This window comes from Sphaeramia orbicularis, chromosome 2 (assembly GCF_902148855.1).
Source record: "Sphaeramia orbicularis chromosome 2, fSphaOr1.1, whole genome shotgun sequence".
In the NCBI taxonomy this organism is placed as follows: Eukaryota; Metazoa; Chordata; class Actinopteri; order Kurtiformes; family Apogonidae; genus Sphaeramia; species Sphaeramia orbicularis.
This window is the reverse complement of record NC_043958.1, coordinates 3,576,592-3,589,966: the sequence shown is the minus strand read 5'-3', so window position 1 is coordinate 3,589,966 and position 13,375 is coordinate 3,576,592. Positions and strand designations below refer to the sequence as shown.

Sequence of the window (13,375 nt, the reverse complement as noted above, 5' to 3'; positions counted from 1 at the left end):
ATTGTCATACTGTCCTGTTATTTCATAAAGAACTGACATTTACAATGTATTTATTAAGGATTTTTCATTTTTTAAGAATTTTTTTAGAATTTGTTTGTCAGTTTCAGACATGTCTATTTCAAATTTTAACAATTTTTTCCACATTTTAACCCCCCCACACACACATTTTTACCCCCCCCCATATCTTTAAACATTTTCAAGTTTTTACTATTTTTAATTCTTTCACCACTTTAAATAATCATGTAGGCAAAATGAAGAAAATAATCCATTGATTAATGGATAGCTCTAGCTCTATCAGTATGGATGTAAATGAAAGTTCATTTGTCATTGTTATTGTTGGTTGCCGGGACGACCCTCAGCGACTCACATCAGCGTCTCTGTGTCGTTCGTTGACTCTGGCCTGAATCAGCCTGAACAACATGCATTGGGGTCATTGTTTAAAACCAACATGAACTGGTTTAAGCTGAAGCCAATTAGCGGCGTGGTCATTTGTATTCCCTATCCTTTCGTCCCCGTCCGTCCCCGTCTGGTTGGACCAGCTGGCCTTTGACGGACACTTTGGCCTGTGCTGTGACTGCTGATTCAGGCTCCCACAGGTTTCAGGCTAAATATAAAGCAGGTCAGACGGACACACACACATAAACAAACACACACACACATGTTCTGAGGCGTCTGGATGGTCTGTGACATGGCAGAGGTGTGTCGTTTAAGCCGGAAAGGATTAAAGCAGCAGACGTGACGGGAAACAGGAAGGGGTTTTGTGCATCAAAATAAAAGTCATTAGGTCATGGAACAGACACACACTGGGATTTAACTTCAACAGCTAATTAGAATCCTGTAAGGTTAATAAAAAGACGGTTTCCTCAACGGGTAGTGGAAAAGTTCTATCTGTCTGTACTTCAACACAGCACCAGATGGGGGTCAAAGGTCGGCCTGAGGTCCTGCTTAAGGACACTGTCAGCTGTAGTTTCAGTTCCAGACGGAGTCATTAACATTCACACGTCTGCCTTTTGCTTTAGCCTCGGTAAGTTCTTTCACTTTAGTTCAACTTTTTTTTGTTTGTCTTAATATGTAGGGAGTAAAATGAAAAAGACAAAAATAAGTCCAAAAATGTAGCCGCACCAGAACATCGTCTACATCGCAGAAGTCAAACTCATTATAGTTCAGTTCACATTCAGCCCAATTCCATCTCAAGTGGGTCGGACCAGCAAAATAATAACACAATAACCTATAACTAATGTCAACTCCATACTTTTCTCTACGTTTTAGAGTGAAAAAAGTAAAATTACATGATGAAAATATTTACATCTATATTTTAAAAATATGAATAACATTTATACTGAAAAACCTTCAAAAAAATATTAAAAAATATGAATAACATGAACAACCTCAAACTTCTGAGGAAAAATGTGTGCAGTTTTAAACCAATATTCTTCCTCGGTTCATCATTTACACATGTGCATTACAACTGACAGATCACAGTGGATCTACAACTACACAAAATATTTAGAATATTGGTAAAGTCGCACTTTGCTTAAGACATTTCAGGTTGTTCACATTTGTTCATGCTGTTCACATTTTTTTGTGAAAGGATAGTTTGGACATGTAAACATTTTCATTTAAATTGACTTCTTTCACACTAAAATTATTGAGAGTTGTTGTCTATATAATCAAAGCCAAGTGGCCTCTGTGTGTGTGTGTGTGTGTGTGTGTGTGTGTGTGCCTGGGGATTCACACTAAATCCATACACAGCTGACTGCTGCAGTTTGTCACACTTATGTATTTATGGTCAAGGAACAGACTAGTGAAAACGGCAAGTTGATAGGACCAATATTTTGGGAGATATTAGTAACTGTGGAATACAATAGCCTTACAATCATGTTGCTATGGCCAGAAAGCTTTGGCGGTGACTACTGGATAAATGTGGTACAGCATGCATGAATACACAACAGCATAAAAACTATCACATCTAGAACCTGTTGGTCAACGTGCTAGTTATTTATTGGTGATTATGATAGTATTTTGTTGGTCTGATCCTCTTCAGATCATATTGGTCTGTATGTGGAACCTGAAATAATAATAATGATGATAAGGATGATGACTTATTTATTTACTGTATTTATTGTACTATGTCAGATTGATTGTTTTGGTGATATGTGAGATATCTGCACTTCTGTTGCAAATCAAATTGCCCTTTGGGGACATTAAAGATTCAATTCAGTCAATCAAAAGGACTGAAAAATGGACAAAATAGGCTCAGACCACTAAGGGTTAATAATTGAATGTTGCTGCCAACAGAAAGTACATTGTGCCGATTATTTATTTATTTAATTTTATTTTTTCAAAATACAACTTGGTTCAATTATTTCAGTGTGTGTATCAGTACTTTTTGAACATTTTGAGCACAATTTCAACAATACCGAGATAATAATGATAACTGTGATAAATTTGGTCACAATAACTGTGATATGAAATTTTCATATTGTTACATCCCTAGCTGATATACAATTAAAACAATAAAATCCATGAATATACAAGAGAACAGCTGTGGAATAGCTGTCCACTGTAGTGACCACTATGTATGAAAGGGTTAACTTCCTTAATTGTTAATATCTTCAGTGTAATATTTACAAATTCATCCCATGGAAGGGATTGGACTCTGGGTTTGGCTATTTCTTTTTTTTTTAACCTTCTTTTTATTGGTTTTTGTTATTTTTTTACATATACAAAAAAAAAAAGAACATAGTTCCAACATATGATACAAAAGTCCATCACACAGACAAACAACAAGCGGAACAAATCCCCCCCTCCCCTGGCACACATCCCCTCAAATCACAGGAAAGATAAAAAATAAACAAATAAATAAACAGTAAATAAAATACAAAATAGAAGTACAAAATTTCCACTTTAAATGTTACGGAAAAAAAAAAAAAACTGTATATCAAAATACTCAGTCAAGAGAAACATGACGGATTGTGGGTTTGGCTATTTCAACTGTTTCGACTTTAAATCGTCATATTTCCAACTAACAAATACAAATAATTCTGGTCTAAAAATAGAAAACCTCAAGTAGAGGCTGGATTATGTGAAAAGCAGGAGATAGTGTCAGCCATATGGAGCTGACAGCTGACTGAACGGCTGTCGGTGAAACGAACCTTACTCTGAAGAGCTTCAACAGGAGAGTCTATTACAATACTGTCAGCACAGAGAGGGAGGAAGAGGAGGAGGACGAAGAGCAACAAAGAGAGACAAAGGACAGAAAAACAGAATAAAAGGAGACGAGATAAGAGGCGAAACACAAGACAAAGTGACACGGTAACATCACACCTCACACGGTCCACAGGGGATGTTTGGCTAAATGAGTTTTAGAAGTGAAATTGAAAAACTAATGGAACGCAGCCTGCCAGGCGTTTGGATAATTATTTACGTGTAAATCAAAGTCAACCCAGAACTACATGTATTGATTTAGGATGAATTAAGGGTTATATCACGGTACTATCTTCCAACATTTAGGTCATTTCAGTGTTTTAAAGAATGGTAAATAGACTCCATTTCAATAGAATAGTGTCGCATTCACCTCATTCAGGACATGTAACGACGGCATTGAACATACGGAGTCATACAGTGGTAACAGTCGCAGAAGAAGATCAGGAGAAAGACAAAAAAAAAAAAAAGAATTCAGTTAGTTAATGTTTGTCATAAGGCTTGGATTATGTTTAATATTTTGCTACTTGGTGGATATAAGCTCATGTACCCAATGTGGCAACATATTAACCATATTGAACTCCTATATTAAATACACTGTCCCATTTTAAATGCATGGTCCGATATTAAATATGATGTCCAAAATTACATAAATAGTCCAATATTACGTAATTGTCCAATACTGTATGTATTGTCCGATATTAAATAGTTGTCCCATATTAAATACATTATCCCATATTAAATACATTGTCCAATATTAATGACAGTGTCCCATATTTAAAACATTGCCCATATAAATACATTATTGCATTATAAATAGTTGTCCCATATAAAATAAATTGTCCCATTTTAAATAGTTGTCCCATATAAATACATTATCCCATATTAAATACATTGTCCAATATTAAATAGTTGTCCCATATATATACATTATCACATATTAAATACATTGTCCGATATTAAAGAGTTGTCCCATATTTAAAACATTGCCCATATAAATACATTATTCCATTTTTAATAGTTGTCCCATATAAATACATTATCTCATATTAAATACATTGTCCAGTATTAAATAGTTGTCCCATATTAAATACATTATCCCATATTAAATACATTGTCCAATATTAAATAGTTGTCCCATACAAATACATTATCCCATATTAAATACATTGTTCAACATTAAATAGTTGTCCCATATAAATACATTTTCCCATATTAAATATTTTTTCCAGTATTAAATAGTTGTCTCATATTAAATACATTGTCCAATATTACATACTTTATCCAATATTAAATACGTTGTACGTCATTAAATATGTCGACATAAATATTGGGACACATCATGGCTACACCTTGTAAGATGTCCTGTTCATGCTAATTTGAGATATAAACATCAATATTACTAATCAACATGATATTTATCCTAATAATATAAAACTACACTCTGACATTTGTCATTATTCTTTTGTTTCCCAGACCCCTGTTAGTAAAGAAACACCTGAATTCGTCGTGTCCACATACTTTTGTCCATATAGTGTATGACTTAGGCAGTTATACTATGTGGTTAACTATATGTTGAAAATAAACGTCGCATTTTGTCCAACTGTCCTTTTTCCACTAACTTTTTGAAGCCCTGTCGTATAGCGATGCACCATGGATACAAAGTCTGTCGTCCTAAAACAAACACAGTTGTCCAGCAGATTAATGCGTCCTTAAACTGAGTGTTCATTGGAGTGTCCATGCCCCCCCCCAGGTCTGAATCATCAGGTTGGCTGTTAAATATTAATAACCTCATTAAGATGCTGATTTTTACTGGAGATGGAGGCGGTGTTACACTTACACGGAAGTCTGGTTTAGTGGCCAGTGGACGACTACTGTGGACTTCTATGACTTCGATCGGTGTCTGACATCCAGGGGGGATAGATCACCAACCCGCCCCCCCCTCCCCCTCAGGAGTGATTCTCCTCCTTCAGCCCTGCCGTTCTTCACTGATCTATTATTAAAGGAAACCCTCGCCGGCTTTTCAGACACTCCTCCTTGGCTTTCTCATGTGTCCTCCACCTTTCGTAACATGATCCATGGCTTTAAAAGATCTACTGGGGTGGTGTCGTATACCCCCCCACCCTCTCCTCTCCTCACCCCCACCCCACCCCCCTCAGGCATCCAGCTAGTCCTGATCAATGCCTGCTCGCATTTCACACGGGAACATCTGCAGACTGACGAGGCTCAGGAGGGAGATATGATGAGACGAACCACGACCACTTTCATTTTCCTGTTGTTTCCACTGACTGTGCATTCAGGTTACAGCTGAGGTGTCTGCACTGCAAAGGATTTAGCTCTTACCAACAGGAAAAAAACTTAGATTTAGAAGTGTTAGATCATTTATCTTGTTTTAAGGGTTGTTACATGTCAGACAGCAGAGGGTGGTGTTTTTTCTGTTGTCCCGCCGTCCTTTTTTTTCCCTGCAGGTGATTACAAATTGGTTTCCACCTGGGCAGGCTGATCCGCCTATGATTGGACCACCAAGCCTCCAGCCAGCCAATCAGAGCTATGAACACCTTTGAAAAGCTTCCCCCTGTGGACTTCCTGCTGACACCACAGTCCTTTGTGTGAGCCATTTTCTTTTTGTTTGAAGGCCGTTTGGTGTGAGGTTCGGGACTTAGGTGAGTTTGGGGTGCCCTAGACACTTTTGGATTTCACGTAGCTTCCTTTTTTTGTTTAGCTCACTAGGGTTATTGGTTGGTCCATCCATCATATGTTTTAAAACCGCAATTTGTAGATAAGTTTAGGCGTTCCTTTTACGTTTCTTTTTAAAAAAAATATATTTAGACGCTCAGTTAGGCCCTGTTTTGTTCTATTGATTTCATTTAGTTGGCACAACCTTCAAGTCCCGGCCTCCACCACATTTCTCAGGTCTTTGTGTTTTGTAGCGGCCTGCATTTTGATTTATTAATGAAATAAATGAAGTAACTGTACATGACCCGTGTTGACTGCTTCTTTGTTGGCTGTCAAGTTACTGTCCAGCATTTCTGTGACATAACAAGGGTTCATTTCTTATTTTAGGTGTTCATACATCTGTACTAGGGCTGCACGATTAATCAATTTTAAATCAAAATTGGATGATCTAATTAGGACGAAGGGTACTCGTCAAAAAGAATTTCATCTTTCTCGTGTCTCCGGGCCACGCCTTCAGGCTACTGTAGGCTCCTCCTCCTACCTGTGAGAGCGGCCTCCACAGTCTTTGGTCTCCACACACCAGTACACTTGCAAAAGAGAGTTAGAAGTTTATGACGAAAAATAGCAAGAACAAGTCGGTTGCGTGGAATTGGTACGGCTTCGAAGTTTACGATGAAGATCAAACCATTCCTCGCTGCAAACTCTGCCTGAAGGCGGTGTCAGTCAAAGACAGCAGCACAACCAGCTTATTTCAGCACCTCAAACATCATCACACGCCAGAGTTGGAGCTGTTGTCTTGCAGTTTTACCCAAAAAACTAAATTGAAAATCGCGTTTGTAAAGGAAAAAAATCAGGAATTTATTTTTGGCCAAAATCGTGCAGCCCTAATCTGTAGACATGCTTATTTCTAGATTTAACAGTCTTAATTCAAGAAATCCTGTCAAGTGAAATTAACTTGCTGCATGGACAGATATTTCACTTGTTCTGAGTACCATTTTCCTCAGATTTAGTGTTTTTATTGTGTTTTTAGACCCCCTTTTTTGCAGTGTGTGGAAATGTCTCTCCACAGCTTTTTTCCTCAAACGATGGACAAATATTATGACAAGACCCACCTTAACCCTTTATCAGGCAAATGACTACTTCTGGTAATTTCCACATACATTACAAGACAGTAGTCGCTTTTCCATTGACCCTCGAATTGTGCGAATATAACTTGTGCATAAAAATTTGCCTAATAGAAAAACGACAACTTCGCAAAAACTGCCATTTTCCGATGAAAAGTTTTCGCGCTTGCCAGAGGCAACTGCAGTGGAAAGACCTTTTTGTGCCGCTAGAGTCACGTGAACAAAAAAAAAACAGATGTTGATGGATGTTAAAACAAGCAAAGAAGAGTTTAAAGCGAACATGGTACAGTATGTGTGGACACACCTGGAAACCCAATCAAGACAATTATTCAAAGTAAAAAAGCTAATTTTACAAAATCAGTCTTGCATATGTCAAAGATGAGCTAAAATACTGACATCGGTGCATTATTAGTTTTCGTCTATCATGTCCACTTACTACAAAAACTACTATAGAAATAGTAATAAATATCAAATTCGTTACATGGAAAACAACAAATTTCTTGTTAGACTAAAGTTTTGACAAATCAACACAGTTTGTAATGTTTTTATGATGAAAACCAGAGTAAAAACAGTCAAAAGCTTAAATTGTGTTGTTTTTTTTTTTTCATTTTTTGACAAAGTACCTGTGTACCTATGTGTACATAACACGTATAAGTATGGATGTACAGAAAAAGTACTTTAAATACTCTTCTATATGTTTGCTGTTCTAATTGCATTTTAATATGTATATTTGGTGTGTGTGTATATATGTATATTTCAAGCTATATATATAGATTTTTGTAGAGTTAATCATTTGCTTCATGCTACTTTTTATTATATTTACACGGAGCAACTGTAAAATACTGGGATTAATAAAGTATTGTGATATTTCCAGTTTTTTACTCTTAAATGTTTCTTTATTTTCTGTATTTTTGCTGCTGTAAACACTGCGATTTCGTCACGGTGGGATCGATAAAGTCATATCTTCTATCTTATATCTATCGGCTCGTCAACCAACAGCTCATATTATTGATTAAAATACGACATTGAAGTTTTTATTTTTACAACCAAAACGATGAAGAATCAACTCTTAACATTTGAATAAAAGCAGTGGATGGAAACATACAAGTGCATCTTCTAGAGCAGATTTGTCTGAAAATGGGGTGAAAAGCTGTGATCCATTTACCCAGAAGCCCGGTTGATATGTGAGCTCTTTTGTTTGTGGTTTGATGGGGTTATCAGTTTTCACATCCCGCCCAAGCCCTCATTTTTATCTGCTTCCTGTTCTCACTATTATGATTAGAAAAAAACCACAGGGGTGAAATAAAGCAGGAATACTTCAGTGAAATGTTGCTCAGTTGACACCTTTTAAGTGTCGCTGTGATTTACACCCACTGTATCCACGTTCTGTCTAATGTTTCACATCAGTCATAAGCGAAAATGCAGAAGTGAAAAGAATCGGTTGGACAAATGGACTTTTCCACTTCTATCACTTAAACCCACTAATTATATAGGGCAGGCGGGGGTATAACAGTGATTTTAAGAATATTCTACCTCAGGTTATAATTTACACTCATTTTAGTTCTGTTCACATTTAGACCAATATGATCTTAAGTGGATCAGCAGTAAAAAAAAACAAAACATATCAATAATGACAACTCCATACGTTTATCTATTTTTTAGTGAAAAAAGTAAAATGACACGATGAAAATGTTTACATCTACAAACAATCCTTTAAAAAATGTGAATGACATGAACAATCTGGAATTTAGTAAGAAAAATAAGTGCAATTTTACCAATATTCTTCCTCAATTTATCATTTACACATGTACATTACAACTTACAGATCACAGTGGATCTACAAATACACAAAACATTTAATAACAGGCAGAATATTGGTCAAACTGCATTTATTTCACTTAAGACATTTCAGGTTGTTCATATTTGTTCAGCTTAGTCACATTTTTTGTTAAAGGATAGTTTGTAAATGTAAATATTTTCATGTAAATTTACTTTTCCACACGAAAATAATTTAGATTTGTCATTATTATTATTATTATGATAGTATTTTACTTTAGATCATGTTGGTCTGTATGTGGAACCTGAACTAAAATAATTAAACATCTTTGATTGTTAATATCTCAAATGTAATTTTTGAATTTCACAAATTCATCCCATTGCCTGGATTGGACCCTTTGGTGGGCTGGTTTTGGCCCACAGGCCGTATGTTTGACACCCCCGACTAAAACATTAGCTATATTATTTTTCACTTTCACAAAAATCTTGTGAAAATCATCCATCCTCGCAAATCATTTTCAGAATTTTACTCTTTACATTTATACTAATTACACTGAAGATACTAACAATCAACAACAACAATGATAATCATGATTATCCTTGATTGTTAATAACTTCAGTGTAATTTTTGCATCTCACAAACTCATCCCACAGGAGGGACTGGACCCTTTGGTGGTCTGGTTTTAGCCCACAGGTCGTATATTTGACACCCTTGACTAAAATATTACATATTTAGAATTTTTCCTTTGACTGAAATCTTGTGACAATCATCAATCCTGATCATAACTCTCACATCATTTTCAGAATTTTACTCTTTACATGGCAAACTGGTGCTGTACATCACATCATTTTGACATCTACCCACTGTATCCCTGTTCTTTCCAACGTTTAGCTTCAATGTTTTCCTAGTTAAACATCTGAACTTGTATCAAAGAAACAAACTGTGCCTGAATGAGACTTAACAGATTCATGTGTATTGATGTTTTTGTTTCTAATCCTGTTAGTTAAGCCTTGTTACTAGAGAGAATGAAGGCCTTGTTTGCGAATCAAGGAATTTGTAGCCTCTGGATTTCAACACAGATATGAATGTTTTATTGAGTAACAATTACATAATTCTGGCTTTTTATTAATACTATACTCCTTTTGAAAGGAAAAGAAAGTATTTAGTAACTCAAGCCTGTGCAACTGTTTAAACCAGGGGAATTTATGTAGTTCAACATGATCCCAAGGGAGTTGGACCAGTAAAATAACAACATAATACCTTTAAATAATGACTTTTCTCTATGTTTTAGAGTGGAAAAAAGTAAAATTACATGATGAAAAGGCTTCCATCTACAAATGATCCTTTAAAAAATGTAAATAACATGAACAACCTGGAATTTCTTAAGCAAAATAAGTGTAATTTTAACAATATTCTGCCTCAGTTTATCATTTACACACGTACAGTAGAACTGTACATGTACAGATCACAGTGGATCTACAAATACACAAAACATTTAATAACAGGCAGAATATTGTTAAAATCTTGAAATGTTGATATGTAGACCTTGGAATTAAAATGAGCTTAACATCCCAGATTGTTAGTATCTACAGTGCAATAAAAGCTCAAAGTAAGTTTAGTGAAAAAACACAGTTTTTTCCAGTTTGTTCTGGAGACAAAATGCTGTTGGACAGACGTTCAGACAAACTGACTATAGTCTAACCACATACATTATCTGCCAGGTGGATGGAAACAAAAGACAGTGGAATGTTGGGTATTGTTTTGCTTGAAAAATGTCGACAATAATTAACTCTTCAAAATACAGGCTAAAGATATTACCTAATGAGACGTTTACAAAGTCTGTTGATTTGAGTTTTGTTTTTATGAACTGATATTTGACACAGAATGAGTAAATATAAGACTTTTTTAAACATTCCGTCACATGTATGGATTATTTTTCTCCATTTGTTTCGATGCAACCGTACATCACTCGATATTTGAACTCTTTGCTTTGGTGGATATATGATCCCACCAAAGTCAACTGTAAAAGCCCCTGTTTGTTATTTTTTATTTGGCCTTGAAGATGAAACAGATTCTGAGCTCGGGAGGAAAGGATGAAGGGGAGCAGGATTAAACGAAGGACACTAAAGGAGTCTTTGTTTCATTTTCCAGTCAATTTGTCCAAAACAGAGTTAGGGATTAGAACAGATCAGACCTAAGAAAGCCAGGAAAATTAAAACTAACACATTAAAAATACAAGAAGTTTATAAATGCATGTTTTCTATAGTTGGACTACCTGGAATATGAAATAATAGCAACTTTTCTTTACAGAGAATTTACAAGAACACAGCCTCACTGGCTCATTTTCGAACCACTTACTGCACTTTCCATATGAATGGAATATCTGGGTTTTCTTGAACAATGCTGCGATGTAAAAGCAGCATCAGCAGCAAATAAGTAGTGCTCGTTTCCCTCAAATTGCCCATAAAGCAAAACACTTTACCCCCCGCTGCTAAGGCAGTCGGACCCTCTGGCCTCATCGAGCCTGCTCTTGGAACAGCAGTGCACGCTTCAGAGGCTCTGCCTGCATAAACACAAGTTAAAACTCGACTTTGCTAAACTATTTTTTGAATAATGGTGCCTGGCGACACAAATGTCTGGGGAATATTTTGCTACCTCCAGGGTGCCGCTGCTGTCAAGAGGAGTAAATGCATTGAGGGCTGGATGTGTGCGTTTGACAGAGTTGTTTTTGCTTAAATTGCAGATGTTCAGCTTCATTTCAACGCCTTCCTTCCCAGGGTTTTTCCTTCCAAATACCCCAACCCCCACCTCCCTGTTTTTTCATGTGAATTCTACTCCTGCTGTGAGCCACCTCAGGCTACAAGACAAGTTGTTTATTCATGTGACTGAGGAAAAGGAATCTAATATGTCCTTTGTGTCAAATGTCCAAAGCAACATTGGTTGAAGTGGAATGAAATCATGTTGAGGAAAAGATCAATCAGTCACTGCATGAAGGGTTTTCTTCACCTGCAACAAAATACTACCTGCTGATGAACAGTGATCAAAATCTGCTCCTGTTCTGGTCATTATGAACATCATTTGAGGAAACAGCTGTTGTTGCAGTTATGTTAATGCCAGGCAAATGGTTTTTACACTTATCTGTGCAGCAAATGTTTCTGCTGAGCAGGATGTTTTTATAGAGGATGAAGAGGAATGCAGTGTAGGGGAACAATAATCCTTGATTGTCTTATCCAAGGATTAGCTGCTCTGTGTTTTGTATCATTTTAAAGAGAATAATTCATGGAACTACTTCTTAGTCAAAACTGATTTACCTAATACCAGCAGTGGGATGTATCTATATCTTACTTATATGTTCTTTACCTAAACCAAGCTACTTTATCCCTTCATTTCTACCTCTTTATCATTATCTGTCTATGTGTCTTATATCTTTGTCCAATCCAAACACAGTGAATTGGAAATAAATCAATGGATGTCATTGCCAGCAATAGAAGGTAAACTGAAGCAAAAACCTAAATCAAATGTTTGGTTTTTTTTTTGCTAAATATAAAAAATTGGGCTGTTGTCTATGTGTTTCATTATCTGCTGAAACATCCAGTTTTGACCTTGATGGAACTGAGCATGTGCAGAAGGGAACATGTAGGTTTGGAGAATGGAATGATACTTGGCAGAGTTCAATGGCTTTAGAGTGATTCCTAATCCAATATATCACAAATGCACTGGATGAACAAAAACTATTGTCCAGCACTCTTTAAAACTGACTCCATTTGGACTTCTACAAGATTAAAATTCTCTCAAATACACTTATAAGTGTCAACACTTCTGTACATATAATGGGAACATTTAAGTACAGGATTTTTACTTGTAATGGAGTAATCTGTTCACAGCGGTGTTTATATCTCTGAAGTAATGGAAACTAAATACTTTCCACCTTTTCCTACTTTACACAGAGGAGTTTTCTGTTTTGCTTTCCTCACCTATTCATCTCAGATGCTGCTTGCAGCGTTTTTAAGGAGGACGAATCAATAAAACCCTGCATTAATGTGCTTAGAGGTTACAGAATTGCTTGGACTGTCGGCTGAGACTACCAACACATAAAAAGAAGCACTCACTCTCTGCACTTGTGTTCTGTTTCCTGCCACTACCAACTACAGAATACAAGTCCAAAATATATACAGGCCCACATCTGAAAGTGACTTAACCAGGGACATGTGAAGTCAGAGGCCAGAGGGTGTAATTCACAGAGTTTGCAATAGTTGGACAACAAAGCATGAGTAGTCAGCTGTCCAAAATCCATACCAATACCTGCCCAAAAATCAAGTGGCAACAAGTATTTGAATGTTTAATCTTGAAGACTTATGCGTGATTAATGTGAGGTAGCTGGGCTTTTGATGTTAGCTACCTGCATTTCTTGGTTAATAGTAGTTCTACAATGTGTTTACCCCACATAATAACATATGATTAACTGGTCTGCGCTGTGGATTCAATCATATCACAATATTGCAACAACAATCATTTGATTTTGAATTAGAACCTTCATTCTTTCTCATGTATCACCCTTTAACAGTGTTAAGAAATAAAAAAAAAAAGTAATTTA

General features: G+C 36.2%; 1 protein-coding gene across 1 annotated transcript in view; it reads right to left on the bottom strand.

Annotated features, from left to right (window-relative positions):
- The window catches only part of sh3bp4a (SH3-domain binding protein 4a), a 54,769-nt gene that overhangs the window by 13,131 nt on the left and 28,263 nt on the right, over nt 1-13,375 (bottom strand). The window lies entirely within an intron of this gene.